Raw genomic sequence first — 13,122 nt, 5'->3', positions numbered from 1 at the left:
CTACTAAAAATTAAAAAACATATATATATATATATATATATATATATATATATGTATAGCCAGGCATGGTGGCGGGCACCTGTAGTCCCAGCTACTTGGCAGGCTGAGGCAGGAGAATGGCGTGAACCTGGGAGGCGGAGGTGGCAGTGAGCTGACACTGCGCCACTGCACTCCAGCCTGGGGGACAGAGTGAGACTCCATCTCAAAAAAAAAAAAAGACAAAAAAAGAAATGATTAGTTTGATAAGTGATGTGAAAGAAAAAGACATAGTGCTGTGAGGCTGTATCACAGTGGGATTTGACCTTATATGGAGAGTCAGGGAATTCCCAGTGGGGCTACTGATTGAACTGAGACCTAAAGTATAAGGTATTGGGGGAACCTGCCCCCAATATTTCAACATAGTTTCTTTCTATTTTCCATAAGCATTAGCTGGCTGAGAAATAGAGACAGTACAAACAGAGGAATTTTACAGCTGGGCCGCCAGGGGTGACATCACATATTGGTAGGACTGTGATGCCCACCTGAGTCTCAGACCAGCAAGTTTTTATGGAGGGTTTCAAAAGGGGAGGGAGTGTAAGAACAGAGAGTAGGTACACAGATCACAGGCTTCAAAGAGCAAAAAGCAGAACCACTGATAAGGGTCCAACAAAGATCAAGTGCTTCTGAGGGGAACAGGGCAAAGGGCAAAAACAGAACCACTGATAAGGGTCCAATAAAGATCACAGGGCAAAGGACAAGAGCAGAACCACTGATAAGGATCTATGTTCAGTAGTATTGTCTTGATAAACATCTTAAACAACAGAAAACAGGGTTTGAGAGCAGAGAAGTGGTCTGATCACAAATTTACCAGGGAGGAATTTTCCCAACCCTAGTAAGCCTGAGGGTTCTGCAGGAGACCAGGACGTATTTCAGTCTTTATCTCAACTGCACAAGACAGACATTCCCAGAGCGGCTGTTTATAGACTTCCCGCCAGGAACACATTATTTTCCCAGGGTATTAATATTAATATTCCTTGCTAGGAAAAGAATTTAGCAATATCTTTCCAACTTGCACGTTTGTTTATAGGCTCTCTGCAAGAAGAAAAATATGGCTCTTTTTGCCTGACCCCACAGGCAGTCAGACCTTATGGTTGTCTTCCCTTATTCCATAAAAATCACTATTATTTATTATTCTGTTCTTTTTAAAGGTACATTGATTTCATATTGTTCAAACACACGTCAATTTGTACAGTTAACACAATTATTACAGAGGTCCTGAGGTGACGTACATCCTCAGCTTACGAAGATAACAGGATTAAGAGATTAAAGTAAAGATAGGCATAAGAAATTATAAAAGTATTATTTGGGAACTGATAAATGTTCATAAATCTTCATAATTTATGTTTCTGTGCTGCAGCTCCAGCCGGTCCCTCCGTTTAGGGTCCCTGACTTCCCATAACAATAAGGAGAGTTAAATCTGTGAGGAAGGGATCAAAAGAGAATATTCTGAGTATAGGGTTGTACACTGAGGAAATGAAAGAAGGCCAGATGTCATTAGGAGGAAGAACATAGTACAAAATAAGCTGGAAGAAGTACATAGGGGTCATTATATATGTATCACCTCCTAGGCATGTTAGGAATTTTGCTCTTTCTCCTAGGAACAGTGACGGGAGACAAGTGAAAAAAAAGGTTGATAGGGTGGAATTATTTTAAATTTCCATTTAATCTATGTTATTCTGCCTCATTCTTCATGATGTGATTATTAAGCATTGCGTGCCTGTGTTAAAACATCTCATATACCCCACAGTTACACACATCTATGTACTCACAAAAATTTAAAATTAAGTAACTATGTTATTCTTGGTCATCGTGGAAAGAACAAATTAGAGAAAGAGTGAATTTAGGGTGACCAGTTAAGGATCTATGGCAGTGGCTCAGAGGGCTATGGGAATGGCTTAGATTAGGGTGACAGGGAGGATGGTCCTGAGAGAGATTTAAGAGGTAAGATGAATGGATTTGACTTAGCTATAGGGTAGGGAGAGAAAGGGAGTTGTTGAAGATAACAGGTTGTCATGAAGTACATTTGATGGATGAGAATGAGTGAGATGCACTGAGCTGAATTTTGGATATGCTAAGTTTCAGGTGTCTTTAAGACATCCAAATACATATGTACAAAAGGTAGTTAGCTATACAGATACAACTTTGTGGCTCAAGGTCTACTCATATATGTGTTTGAGAGTCATTTGTGCTCAGGAGATAATTGAAGCCAAGAGTATGGAGGAGACTCTCTAGGGAAAAACTGTCAAATGAAGAGGTTGTAGAACTGAGCCTTGAGGAGCTACAATATTTAATGGCCAGATAGAGGAAGGATCCATCTACAAAGCAAACAAAAAAGGACTGAAAATGTAGGAAGAAAACTAGTAAGCTATTAGGTGTGCTGAAACAACAACCACAAAAAGTATACCTGGCTATAAACGAAGGGAGAAAGACAACTAGCTGGAGGGTCTTTGGGGTTGAAATGCTTAAAAAAAAAGAAAAGAAAAAAGAGAGAGAGAAAAAAAAGGTTTGGACGGTTTAAAAAAGCAATATAATGTAGATTCCTTCTACATACCATTCATGAAATGACAATATTATAAGGATAGCTGGCAAATCAGTGGTTGCCAGAGGGTATCAACAGTGGGGATGTGACTATAAAGGGTAGTCCTTGGGAGCTTCACTGAGGAAGTTTCTTGGTGGTGATAGAAGAGTTATATGTCATTTTGTTTGTTTTTTGAGATGGAGTCTCACTTTGTCAGCCAGGCTGCAGTGCAGTGGTGCAATCACAGTTCACTGCAACTTTGAAATCTGGGCCTTAAATGATCCTCCTCCCTAAGCCACCCAAGCTGTAGCTGGTACTACAGGTGTGCGCCACCATATCCTACAAGAATTATGTATCATTTTGTTCTTCACATTCCTGTCAGACACTTTATAAAACAAATGGATCCAGTAGGGAACAAACACAATCATTATGCTGACTGTAGTGAATACAGAGGGAAAGAAAAAAGGTTCGCCTTAAAGTATTTGAAACCCACTGACTGTATGAAAATGCTACTTCCAGGCACCTGGGCTGTGACTCAGATGCTGATATTAACACAACAGAAAGGTCTCAATTTAGTGACTGTCCCACATGCTCCAGCCTTCCTGATGTTATCTCTCTGTATTTTTGAAATGACAGAGTCTGAACATCGTGGACAATGATTGAGGAGGAGGATCAGAGAGCCCAGCCAGACAAAGTTAGAATAGACTTGGGTCTTGCAGGCTATGCCTGGTGAGATCTGAGTTCTTGAGAAATGTGTCACATTCAGGAGCCTGCCTTCACTTTTTCTGCTGCTTATTTTGTAATGGAAGAAACAGACCACCACTGTGTGAGAGGCGTCCTTCCTGGCTTCCCTCCTCACAGCTGTGTTTCAAAGGGGAAGAGGTCTGTGAAGGTCAAGCACAGGCACAGCCAGAGCCCACAGAGTCCACTGGGACCAGCATGGGGACAGTCAGAGTCTGTGGTCCTCCTGCCTACTGCATGCCCTACACTATCTTGTGGGGGTTGGGGTGAGGTAGCTGCCGTGGGGAGGAGCACTGTGACTGAAGGAAATGTCTTTTCTCAGCTGTGGTCATGCCTAACCTCTGTCTCAAACCCAACTCTGCCTTTCCCTTGGAGTGTCCAGAAAAGACAGCAGGAGCCAAATGACAAGCCAAAGTTAGTGTGACATTTCCATGGAGTAGGGGTTGCAAAATTCCCATTGAAAAGAGGAGAAATAAAGGCCATGGAAAGAAACTCCAGGGAAATGACAGGCCTCATTCACAGACTATGTCCAGAATAAAGGAGCCCCAGGGTCAAGGATCAACAGTAGGCCTGTTGGAAACTAGGGTCCCACTGGAGTCAGGAAAACAAAACAACAACAACAACAACAACATAAAAAAACAGTAGGCCTGTTGAAACTAGGGTCCCCTTGGAGTCAGGAAATAAAAAATTCAAGTCATTCACAAAAGTCTTGAAAGGCATGACAGTTTCTAACAGTTGCTAGAAATGGTACCAACTCTGGGTTCTTGGGCTGTTAATGCACAGAAATTGGCATGAGGCTGAAAGTTTCCCCAGACAAGTCTTTATTGGAACTTATCTTATACCTTGACATGAGAGGCAGCACAAGAGAGAAAGAGAATTCCCTGACTGAAGCCAGTAGAGCTTTTTTTTTTTAAATTAGGCAAAGCGTGGGAATTGACTTGAGGGGTAGGGTAGGCAGGATGGGCTGGGCAAGTGTGAAGGGTAACCAGTCAGCATATCTGGTTACAGTGGTTATCTTCAATAATGGGCAACCTGGTGATCTGGCTGGCTGTAACAACAGTGTAAATCAGTGGCTCAACATTCCTTACCTATGTGGGATACTCAAAAACCTTGGTTATCTCCTAAGGCCAGTTTCCGGATTTAAGTAAAAGGCATGGTTCAAGTATTATGGCCTGAGTGAGGTAGTACTGTGGGTTTTGTGGTGAGTGGGGATGCATGAAAGAATGATCTAGTCAATATAGGCTGAAGCCAGGCCCCATTCCTACTTGGTCTCAGAAAAAGGCAGTTTTCTCTAGTATCCATTGGCCAAGAAGTCAAAGTTTTGTAAGCTTGCTTGACCAACTATCGCTGCTTCATTGTGATCTCTTCCGCCACTGGGAATGGATTTATTAACTACAGGACTTTGCTTTGTGGGAGAAGATTTAGTGATTCTTTTTTTTTTTTGAAACAGTCTCGCTCTGTCATCTAGGCTGGAGTGCAGTGGCGCCATCTTGGCTCACTGCAAGCTCCACCTCCCAGGTTCACATCATTCTCCTGCCTCAGCCTCCCAAGTAGCTGGGACTACAGGTGCCCGCCACCACGCCTGGCTAATTTTTTTGTATTTTTTTTAGTAGAGACGGGGTTTCACCATGTTAGCCAGGATGGTCTCGATCCCCTGACCTCGTGATCCGCCCGCCTTGGCCTCCCAAAGTGCTGAGATTACAGGCGTGAGCCACTGCACCCAGCCAAGATTTAGTAATTCTAAGAAAGGAATTTACTTTTATTTAAAATAGGTTAATAATTAAAACTTCAAAGTGCTACCCAGCCATAGAAGTTTCCTGAAGAAAGAAAACAGTCACTGGCCATATGAGGTGGAGATGGTTTCATCTGAAGCGTGGGAAAAAACAGATAGGCTTGAGCTCTTTCCTGTGGCAGGTATGGGTAAATGTGTCCCCCCCCGGGGGCCTGCCCTTGCCCACAGCCCTACAGTGTCCTGCAATGTAAACATTTTCTTTTCCAAGGATCTGGCGGGGTGGACACAAAGTCCAAGGCTCATAACATAGGAAGAAAAGGCGGTGGCCTGGGAGTTCCTAGCAGTCAGGTCCTCCTCATACTCCTTGTATTTCCAGGGTAGGGCACAGTGCTTCACACATAGTAGGAGCTCCAGGAATACTTCTTGAACCAAAGAACAAAGGTAAAGAGAAGAAAGGGAGTTCAGATGGATGAAAGCACATGACCAATTCAAAAAGTAGACCCCCTATGAAGATGCCTGCAGTGATCAGTTTTACCACCAGCCGGCAGCACAGAGAAACATTCTGGCCAGGGCAACCTCGAGGTTCCTGAACCTCTGCCCCTTTTCTCAGCCTGGGACTGAACTCCCTGTTTTGGAGATCTCTAAACCAGGCATACACCTCATCGTCCCCAAAACAAAACAAAACAAAAGTGCAGTCTTTTGGCATTTTTAAAATGTGAGTTCCAGTGTAGCTAAAAACTGCCCACCCCTCAGCCTTGCTTAATGTTTTAATTTTAAAAATTTAAATAAATTTTGTTCCTTCATACTTTACACTTCGGATTTTGGTGCCCGGCAGAAGGACTAGTCTGTCGAGGGAGAAAGACCATGATACAGGTGGCGATTTGGCCGCTGTCCTCTTTGGACTTGAGGTCCACAGTGATCTGGTCGTTGGTGTTGGGGATGAACTTGAAGAATGAACTTGAATGTGCGCGCGGCCCACCTCCCCCATGTGGCTGACGGAAATGTAACACCAAAGTCCTGGGTGGCACTCAGGAGTCCTCGCTGCAGTGCTGGGGACAGGACCAGTGCAGTAGCGCTCTCCAGCAGGCGAACTAGGGGTGAGGCAGCCTGATAGTTGAATTTCCGTGGCGGCCCTGGGAATGTTGCAGCTACACAACCTGTTCTTGTGGTCCACGCTGCCCTTGTGGCCTGCCACTCTCACCCATTCCACGTTTTCAGTCACTATGCCCCCTCCTTGCCCAGGCCACCCTCCTACAGACGGTCGCCCTCTACTGCCATGAACCCCTTCTCCACTGCCCCATCGCCTTTGGAGAGAATTACCCAGGACACAGCCTTGCTGCCTTCCATCTGATAGGTCACCCCTCTCCCATCGTCCACAGAGTAGTTCTCCACCAGAGACATTCAGATCCGAGAGCTCCATGCCGCTCTCCACTTTCTGCCAGGTGGGACTCGAGGATGCAGTGGTCTTTGTCTCATTTCACCACCACCCTGTCCCTGCTGTCTGATAGGGTTGGGTAGCCCCTTTTCAGGTAACTGAACCAGGTGTTTTCCTCTTGGGCCCTTGACCTTGTGTCCAGGTCGGCAATGACTGCTACTGGGTATCGAATCCTACCTGGCGTCCTCTAGAAGGCAGCCCAGGGGGTAAGTGTCATTGTCCATGGCCTTGGTCACAGGCGCCAGCACAGGAAGGCCCCGCACACTTATCTGGAGGGAGCGCACAGACTCATTCCATTCCAGGTGGTCAGAGGGCTGGACAGGCATTAGACTGAAGGGCAGGTGGGACCAGCTGGGTCTGGGGCAGGCAGGGCCCAGTGGAGCAGGGAGGCCGACTTCCACCCTTAGCAAGCTTACCTGGACTGAGTTATGTGAGAGTAGTGATGGCTACACAAATTAAACACAGAATAAAATTTCATAGAACTGTATACACACACACAGGCAAATAGATGCCTGTGAAAACTGGTGATGTGAGAATAAAGTCTGTGCTCTAGTTAACAGTATTGTACCAATGTCAATTTCCTGGTTTTGATATTGTAATACAGTAATACGGTTACATAAGAGATCACCACTGGGGAAGCTAACTGAAGGGTACAGGGGACTCTGGAGTATTTTTGCAAATTTCTGTGAGTCTGTGATTACTTCCAAACAAGATGTTTTAAAAAGTCAATGAGAGAATGAAAAATATGAAATTTACAATGACTTTTTCTTTAGTATTTTGCCCTTTAAGTGTAATCTAATTATTACAATCATCATTATTATTCATGCATTGTGTACAGGAAGCACTTCTCTTATTAAAATATAACTCAAAACTTCCAGAACTTGTCACTGGAAGGCCCTCATAGAGGAAGTTTGGCTGACTTGAAAGTCAAACCTGTTTGCAGTAGGACCTTCCTTAATTATAGCAGATTATTGCTTGATTATAGTTGATTATAGCTGGTTGCAGGAATGGGCTGCTCTCTCTTGAGAGGTCAAACTTTACTTACAGTTGTACATCAGAAAAAGTGAGGAGTGAATATACTTTGAAAAGGCATATTTAAAACCAGTTTCCCCATTATTTTTATTGTGGAATATAACATACAGAGCAGTTCAGAAAACATAAATGAAGAACACTTAGAAAATGAACACCAGTTTAACCTTGGTTAAAAAAAAAAAGTCATATTATCTGTAAGCACCCCAGAAATCTCTCATGTGCTGCTTTCTTTCTTTTTAAAAATAGCTTTATAGATATATGATTTACATACCATAAAATTCACCTGATTTAAGTGTACCATTCAATGGTCTTTAGTATACTTATGGAGTTGTGCAACCATCTTCACAATCTAATTTTAGAATTTTTCCATCACCCCATGAAGAAACCATGCGCCCTTGATCAGTCAGTCTCCATTTTCTGTCTACACCCCCACCATTGTCTCTGATAACCACTAATCTGTCTCTGTGAATTTGCCTATTCTGGACATATCATATAAATTGAATTACATAATATGTGGTCTTTGTGTCTGACTTTCATTTAGCAGAATTTTTTTGAGATTCATCTACTGTAGCATGTATCAGTAATTTATTCCTTTTTATTGCCAAATAGTATTTCATTACTTGGATGTATACATTTTATTTATCCACTAATTGAGACACATTTAGGTTGTTTGCACTTTGAGACTGCTATCAGTAATAGCGAAGTGAACATTCATATACAGGCTTTTTTTGTGTGTGTGTGGACATATGCTTTCAGTTCTTTAGGTGGAGACCGAGGAATTGAATTGCTGGATCAACAGAAACTCTAACATGTTGAGAATCTGCCAAACCTTTCAAAAGTTTATCAACAACAGTGTTTGTTGGTTTCTGTTTCTCTGCATCCTCAGCAACACTTGATATTACCTACATTTTTTCTTATAACCATCCTAATGGATGTGAAGTGCCATCTCATTGTAGTTTGGTTTGAGTTTCTATCATGACTAAGGATGATTAACCTAGGTTAACTAAGGATGATTAACCTAGGTAATTCACGTGCATTACTGACCATTTATATATCTTCTTCGGAGAAATGTCTGTTCAAATCCTTTCATTATTTTATTTTATTTATTTAAAGATGGGAGTCTTGCTATGTTGCTCAGGCTGCTCTCAAACTCCTGGGCTCAAGTGATCTTCCTCCCTCAGCCTCCTGAGTAGCTAGGGCTACAGATGTGCACAACCATGCCTGGTTCTCCTTTGATTATTTTTAGTTGGGTTATTTTCTTATTATTGAGTTTTAAAGATTTTTTGTATATTTTTGATACAAGGTTCTTATAGATATATAATTTGCAAATATTTTCTCTCAGCTTGTGGGTGATTTTCATTTTCTTGATGGTGTCATTTGAAATGCAAATGTTTTTAATTTCAATAAAGTCAAATTTCTCTTCTTTTCTTCTTTTGCTTGTGCTTTTGGTGTTGTGTCTACGAAATCATTGCCTCACCCAAAGTCGCACAGATATATTCCTATTTTTCTAAAGTATAGGTTGGTGCAAAAGTAATCATGGTTTTTATCTTTAAAAGTAATGGCAAAAACTGCGATTACTTTTGCACCAACCTAACAAATGACTCAGAGATGTTCTCTATGTGTTAGCTCTTCGGTTGTTTATTTCTTCACGGCAGACTGAGATCCATTAGCTCAAAGGCTGCCAGCACCAGACTTAAAATTGTACACATACAATTGTTTTAAACATAGCCCAAATAAGCAGATTTTTAGCCATTTAGCGCCTGATCTGCATACTCCATGAAATTGGCAATATTTACTATCCATAGATAAGATAAGCCCCAGTGTTACAAAGATGCCAGGCTGCTGCTGTCCTTTGAGTTCACTGACCCTGAGATTCCCTGCTGTGCCTCTGACTTATCCCCTTTCCTAGAAGTTTCCTTGCTCTCCTTCCCTTCTGAATGGTGGTCCCTCCAAGACTGGATAGTTTCAAGATGTGAAGGACTCGTTCCTCCTGCTTACTTGCTAAAGCAGCACCCTACTAAAGCTTGTGCGTGCTGCTGCCAACTCATGATATCTTTTTCTTCGATCAATCCAGAAATCCTTGAACTCACTCCCTACAGTTTTCCTCTAAAACTTTTATAGTTTTAGCTATTATATTTAGGTCTATGATTCATTTTGACTTAATTTTTGTATGTGGCGTGGGATGGGGTACAATTTATGCTTTTGCGTGTGGCTATTCAGTTATCCCAGCAGCATTTGTTGAAAGTTTTGAAATGGAGAAGTATGAGTTCTCCAACTTTGTTCAAGATTACTTTAATCTGAGTCCTTTGTGTGTTCTTATGAATTTTCAGATCAGCTTGTGAGTTTCTGGGATTTAAAAAGGAATTGCATTAACTCTGTAGAAAAATTTAGGGAGGCCGGGGGCAGTGGCTCAAGCCTGTAATCCCAGCACTTTGGGAGGCTGAGATGGGTGGATCACGAGGTCAGGAGATCGAGACCATCCTGGCTAACACGGTGAAACCCCGTCTCTACTAAAAAATACAAAAAACTAGCCGGGCGAGGTGGCGGGCGCCTGTAGTCCCAGCTACTCGGGAGGCTGAGGCAGGAGAATGGTGTAAACCCGGGAGGCGGAGCTTGCAGTGAGCTGAGATCCGGCCACTGCACTCCAGCCCGGGCAACAGAGCGAGACTCCGTCTCAAAAAAAAAAAAAAAAAAGAAAAATTTAGGGAGTATTGCCTTCTAACCTTCTGATCTATGAACATGGAGTATCTTCTTCTTTATTTAGATGTTTAATTTTAAAAATATTCTGTAGTTTTCAGTGTACAAGTTTTGTACTTCTTTTGTTATACTTATTCCCAAGTGTTTGTTGTTCTTAGTGACGTTCTGAATGAATTTTTTTCTTAATCTCTTTTTTGAATTGTTCATTGCTAACATGTAGAAATGCAATTGATTTTTGTATATTCATCTTGTATCTGACACTTTGCCTAACTTGGCTATTAGCTCTGGAAACTTTTTAGTAAATGCTTTAGGATTTTATATATACAAGATCATGTTGTCTGCAAATAGCTTTACTCTTCCTTTCCAAATTGATGACTTTATTTAGCCTAATTTTCCTGTCTAGAACCTTCAGTAAAATGTTGAATAGAAGTGGTGAGAGCAGATATCCTTATCTTTTGATTTTAGGGAAAAAGTACCCAGTCTTTTGCTATTGAGTATAATGCTAGTTTTGGGTTTTTCATAGGTTCCCTTAATTAGATTGAGAAAATTACTTTCTATTAGTTTGTAAAGTGTGTCTTTGTGAGGGTTTGCGGGTTAGTCATGAAAGGGTATTAAATTTTTTTCAAAATTTTTTTCTGCATTATAATTTCTTTTGAGACTATTATGTGGTTTTTACCTTTTATTCTCTTAATGTGGTATATTACATTAATTGATTTTCATGTATTAAATCAATCCTGCATTCCTAGGATAAATCCCACTTGATCTGGATGAGTTTATGGACTATCAATGCTAATTTTTCTCTAAATGTTTGACAGAATTCACCAGTGAAAGCTCTGGGCCTATTTTTTCTTTGAAAATACTTTAAATTACTGATTCAATATCTTTTCCTGTCATAGATTTGTTCATGTTTTCTATTCCTTTATGAGTTCGTTTTGGCAATTTGTGTTCCTAGTATCTAATTTGTTAGCATATATTTGTTCATACCATTTACTTATAGTCCTTTTAATATTTGTAGAATTAATGGTAATATCTCCTCTTTCATTCCTGATTTTTTGTAATCTGTGCTTTTTCTCTTTATCTTGGTCAATCTACCTGAAGGTTTGCCAATTTTGCTGATCTTTTCAAAGAACCATTTTTTAAAATTTTACTGATTTTCTATTGTTTTTTGGTTTTTCTACTTCTTTTATTTGTACCCTGTTATTATTTTCTTCTTTCTACTTGTTTTGGGTTTTGTTTGCTTTTCTTTTTCCAGATCTGAAGTTGAAGTCTTAAGATTATTAAGATCATTCTTCTTTTCTATTATAGCTGTTTAAAGCTACAAATTTGCCCTATGTCTTGCTTTAATTGCATCCTACATAATGTGCTCCTTTCTGATTAAAACTCTCTCATTAAAGATATATACTACCCTGACTCTTGTAATATTTTCCTCATTTTCCGAAACAATACACTTTAGTTTTCTTATTAGGGAACTTTATTTAAATGGAGTCACATTGCCTGTGTGTGTGTGTGTTTTGTTCTTTTTATCCAATATTATGTTTGGACACTGCTGCATGTTGTTACAAGTAATCTTATTTGGTTCATTTATATTTTTGTATTCCACAGAATGCTACCTCACTGTTATAGTGTATAATTTGTATAACATATAAATACATAATTTATCATTTCATTGTTGATAAACATTTGCATTGTTTCCAATTTGGGGCTAATGTGAGTAATGCTGTGATGTACATTCTTGTACATGTATCTTGCAGAACATATGCACACATTTCTCCAGTGTTGAGACTTAGCTAGTGTAGATTGTTAGGTCACAGTATATGTGTATTTTCTGTTTTAGTGTAGAATGCCACACTATTTTGCAATGAGATTGAACCTCACTACATTGTCATTAGTAACATATGAGAGTTTCTATACTCCTATTTATAAACATTTGGTGCTTGCAGTTGTTTTAATTTTAGTTATTCTGATGAGTATAGTGGTACCTCATTGTGGTTTTTATTTTCACTTCCTCATTGCTAGTAAGGCTGAGCTCTCTTTATTCACGATTTGGATATTCTATTTTGTGAAGTACCTGTTCAAACATTTTTGCCCATTTTTCTTGTAGATTGTCTTTTTATTATTGATTTGTAGACATTCTTCTATATTCTGCCTAGAAATCCTTTGTCATATTTATGTTGCAAATATTCATTATGTGTCTTACCTTTTTATTCTTTTATGCTGTTTTGGGGTGTATATGTTCTTTCAGTGTAATCTAAAATTGCAATAATTTTCCTTTTTGGGTAGAGCTTTTTGTGTTTTCTTGAAAAAAATCCACTTGTCCCAAGATTATAAAAATGTTCTCCTAAATAACTTCCAAAAGCTTGATTATTTATCTTTTAAATGTAAGTGTTTAACTTGTCTGAAATTGATTTTTGTCTGTGGAATAAGGAAGGAGTCCAATCTATTTTTCTAATATGGGTTCCCAATTACCCCACCAAGTTTAGTGGAAACATTTATCCTTTCCCTAGTGATCTCTACAGTGTCACTTATCAAGTGTTGGTGTATATGTGGATTTGTTTCCAGGCCTCTATCCTGTTCCCTTGATTATTTTATCTACCACTAAGCCAACACTATACAATCTTAATTATTATAGCTTACAATAAGTCTTGATATTTGCTAGAACAAATCCTCTTTCATCTCCCACCTTGTTCTTCTTGAAGAATGTTTTATCTCTTTTTGGCCCTTTGCATAGCTTAATAAATTTTAGAGTAAGTTTTTAAGCTGTAAAAAAAAAAAAAAAAAAATTCTGGGGGCTTTATTGAGACTATAGTAAGTCTACAGATACATTTGGAGTAAATTGATTATCTTCATAATATTGAGCTTCCAATCTATGAACATAATATAATTCTTCATTTATAGATACACTTAATATCTCTCAATAGAGTTTTATAA

At 39.8% G+C, this 13,122-nt stretch overlaps 1 protein-coding gene across 5 annotated transcripts in view; it reads left to right on the top strand.

Annotated features, from left to right (window-relative positions):
- LOC101007063 (cytidine monophosphate-N-acetylneuraminic acid hydroxylase) overlaps positions 1-13,122 on the top strand; it is a 351,297-nt gene that overhangs the window by 272,902 nt on the left and 65,273 nt on the right. The gene's annotated exons all lie outside the window — the stretch shown is intronic.

This window comes from Papio anubis, chromosome 6, assembly GCF_008728515.1.
Source record: "Papio anubis isolate 15944 chromosome 6, Panubis1.0, whole genome shotgun sequence".
In the NCBI taxonomy this organism is placed as follows: domain Eukaryota; kingdom Metazoa; phylum Chordata; class Mammalia; order Primates; family Cercopithecidae; genus Papio; species Papio anubis.
The sequence above is the reverse complement of the archived record's forward strand: the minus strand, read 5'-3'. Positions and strand labels throughout refer to the sequence as shown.